The sequence below is a fragment of the Biomphalaria glabrata genome, unplaced genomic scaffold (assembly GCF_947242115.1).
Source record: "Biomphalaria glabrata unplaced genomic scaffold, xgBioGlab47.1 scaffold_25, whole genome shotgun sequence".
Taxonomy (NCBI): domain Eukaryota; kingdom Metazoa; phylum Mollusca; class Gastropoda; family Planorbidae; genus Biomphalaria; species Biomphalaria glabrata.
Genome location: NW_026602917.1, coordinates 196,379 through 200,350, shown reverse-complemented (window position 1 = coordinate 200,350; position 3,972 = coordinate 196,379). Strand labels below are relative to the sequence as shown.

Sequence of the window (3,972 nt, the reverse complement as noted above, 5' to 3'; positions counted from 1 at the left end):
GTAGTTAAACTAAATAATACAGTAATATTAAGCCCATACTAATTAGTCTTAGATATATAGATCTAGAAATTATATTGACATTGTGTAGATCTAGTCAATCTAGATTTCAAAGCAAAGAAAACAGAAGAACGGTAGACCATAAGGCAAAGACGATAGGATTGACATGGACCAAGCTGAAGAAATCCAGAATATTTATTGAAAATTTTAAGTTAGATCTAGACTAATAATCTAGAATACTAGGACTATAGTAATCTATACATTCTTTTCTAGACTCTACTAGACAAGCTCTAATGATGATTCTAATATTAAATATGTAGATCTAGAGCAGTGGTTCCCAAATTTTTTTGTCTCGTAGACCCCTTGCCATGTTTTCTGCTTTTCGGTAAAACCCCTGCTTAACTTATATTTTTTTTTTTTGTATTTTTTTTTTTAGATAAATTTTTTTTAATTTTTATTTTTATTTATTTTTTTATTTTTTTTAGATAATTTTTTTTTTTTTTTTTAATTTTTTTTTTTTTTTGAGAATTGACTTTCCCGGTACTGACTTCACTGTAGACCAGTGGTTCCCAAACTTTTATAAAAAAATTTTTATAATTTTTTTAAAAATTTTTTTTATTTTTTTTTTCAGAGAATTGACTATCTTGGGACTAACTTCACTGTAGACCAGTGGTTCCCAAATTTTTAGTAAAATTTTTTTTTTTTTTTGTTGTTTTTTTTATAAAAAAAAAATTTTTTTAATTTTTTTTTTTTCAATTTTTTTTTTTAGATAAATTTTTTTTTGTAATTTCTTTAGATAAATTTTGTTTTAAATTTTTTTTTTTTTTTGAGAATTCACTATCCCAGGACTGATTTCACTGTAGACCAGTGGTTCCCAAACATTCAGTAAATTTTTTTTTTTTTTTTTTTTTTTAGTTAATTTTTTTTTTTTTTATTTATAAAATTTTTTTTTTTTTTTTTTAGTAAATTTTTTTTTTTTTCTTTTTTTTTTTTTTTTTTTTTAAATTTTTTTAGATAAATTTTGTTTTAAATTTTTTTTTTTTTTTTTTTTGAGAATTCACTATTGCGGGACTGACTTTACTGTAGACCAGTGGTTCCCAAACTTTTTTGTTTCGTAGACCCCTTGCCATGTTTTCTGCTTTTTGGTAGACCCCCTGCTTAACTTATATTGCTTTTTTTTTTCAATTTATTTGAAAACTAATTTCTAATTTTAGTGAGTTGAAGAGTAAAATGCAATTTAAAAATACATATAAGTATTAAATAATAACTCATTTTTATTGATAAAATTCAAATTTAACCAATTTAATATGTATTGCTGGAATCATCAAACACACTGGAAATGTTTTTTTACCCAGGCTTATCATCTGTTCCTATGGATGTCATGTTTCATACATTCTATAAAGAAGACATTCAAACAATAAATATTAATTAATTAATTTGTTTTAAGTATCATTGTAAAAATTTTCGCAAAGAGTTTCTCGTGTATCTTTCACGTGTCCGCCGAACTGTTTTCACTAAAGGGGAAGGGACGAAGGCGAGTAACTGGCGCCTTAGCCGGTAGGCTTCAAGCAGGAAGAGCTCGTTAGCCACATAGCAGAAGGAAAACTGAATTTAAAAATCTGCTGCCTTGCAACTATTCCCAAACATGGGAAAGCTGTCGTGGGTCAACCCTGAGGAAAAATAAGGAGCTGGCAACCCCTAGGCAGTTTACAGCACACAGCGCTACACCCCATCAGAGCCTGTGACGCCACTGGTTCCAAACTGATCCCAAACTGTATATATTTCCTTTGCAAAGAATCACATAAGAAGCTTTTAATTTGATAACTCATGCCACCGATGTGCCCTTGAACTGTATTTTTGTTTAAAGAAATTCTTTTAATAATATCAGATGTAGGTGTGTGTAAAACAGTTTTCACAACTACAACGGCTGGTAAAATCAATGTTTTACCTATGTTTCCATATTTTGCTATAAGTAAAGAGATATTGTAAGATGCTCACAAACCAACATCTTCTCTCTATATATATGATGTTGAAGTGAGATTGTGTGGGTCTATTCTTAACTTTATCTTTGAGTGCTAGAAAATTTTTAAATCTTTATCTATTTTGTTAGGGTGACATTGTCTCAGATGATCCTCTAGCAATTGGTTTCGTATCATTATTTTAAAAAAGTCACTTAGGCACTTTGACAAGGAAGGAATGAATCCCAGTTTTAAATAATCAATGCTGGACAGTGTACATTTCTTTTCGTTAAACATTTGTTACATGCAGACAAAATTAAAATTTTTAAATAAGTATTGAGAAGATTCTTTGGTTTGATTAGCAGGATATATATTTAAATGATTTACCAAGATAAAAATCATATATTACTGTATAAAATAATTACATTAAATGAATGTAAAATTAAAAAAAGAGTGATTAAGTCCCTTAATGTAATTAACACCATTTTTTTTACAAAATACATTAAATTCTTACCATTACCTATCAATCAGTCTGTTGAACCATGGGGGCACCACACAAGATCTGTCAACAGCCCTTCTATATTCCTCTCTGTACTTAGCCCTGGATAAACCATTTCATGGCAGACCTGCCCATTCTTTCATGTCTTCACATTGCTCTCTGTCTTTCATTCTTCATCCTGGAACTCAATGGTCAAAGGAGCATAACCCTGGTATTATTTTCTGGAAATAAAAAAAGAGTGATTAAGTCCCTTAATGTAATTAACACCATTTTTTTTACAAAATACATTAAATTCTTACCATTACCAATCAATTAGTCTGTTGAACCATGGGGGCACCACACAAGATCTGTCAACAGCCCTTCTATATTCCTCTCTGTACTTAGCCCTGGATAAACCATTTCATGGCAGACCTGCCCATTTTTTCATGTCTTCACATTGCTCTCTGTCTTTCATTCTTCATCCTGGAACTCAATGGTCAAAGGAGCATAACCCTGGTATTATTTTCTGGAAATAAAAAAAGACTGATTTAGTCCCTTAATGTAATTAACACAATTTTTTTTTAAAAATACATTAAATTCTTACCATTACCAATCAATTAGTCTGTTGAACCATGGGGGCACCACACAAGATCTGTCAACAGCCCTTCTATATTCCTCTCTGTACTTAGCCCTGGATAAACCATTTCTTGGCAGACCTGCCCATTCTTTGATGTCTTTCCATCTCTCTGTCTTCCTTCTTTGTACACAAATGGGGAAAAAATGGACCATAATTCTTAAAAAAGAAATTTAATATCATTAAATAAAATTTAATTTAATTTCTAATTATTAATAAAATATCTTACCAGAATGCTAGCCACACTTTCTAAAACTATGACCAGTGCCTTATTTAAATCTTGAATTATATTTCTAGTCTAGGAGTTCCAATCAATTTTGTTGTATACAAAGGCCATGATACTGATTATAGGAATATGCCAGATGTCTGTTTCAGCATCTGAGTAAATAAATTAATGAAACTCCTATGACTCTAAGTTAGGGTAATGTCATCTTTCATATCTGTATTAAAAAAACACACAAAAAAAAAAAAAAAAAACTGGACATACATTCCTCATTATCAGTTCCCATCCTGTTTGTCATTTAAATATTTTGGACATTCCTTTTACATTCCAGCCAAGATCTTGCAGCGGACAGTAGAAAATGGCAGTTTGAACTTCAGATCATTGTGTCAACCATCTCGTGCAAACCACAAAACCAGGCAGTGTAATCAAGATCTACCTAAGAATGAAAAATACTATCAGATACAATTTCACATTACATCTAAAAAAGGATAGCTATATTTAACTTGATCTAGTAGAAGATGTACAACTATCATACCCATATAATGTAGATTAACAAACTGATTCAAGATAAATACTATTATCTTCTTATCTTATATAATACAGACGTTACTTCAAAAAAGAAGATGATTACGTCCTACGCGTCAAACATTTAGTCATGCATATTAACCAATGACTTAAATTC

The 3,972-nt window shown here is 30.0% G+C and overlaps 1 long non-coding RNA gene across 1 annotated transcript; it reads right to left on the bottom strand.

Annotated features, from left to right (window-relative positions):
• Nucleotides 1-2,475: 2,475 nt before the first annotated feature.
• On the bottom strand, nt 2,476-3,182 carry LOC129924096 (uncharacterized). The gene is made up of 3 exons (XR_008775997.1): nt 3,038-3,182; nt 2,754-2,959; nt 2,476-2,675 (listed from the first exon to the last, which is right to left on the bottom strand). It is a non-coding gene; the product is annotated as an uncharacterized LOC129924096 (long non-coding RNA).
• Between the last annotated feature and the right edge of the window lie 790 nt (nt 3,183-3,972).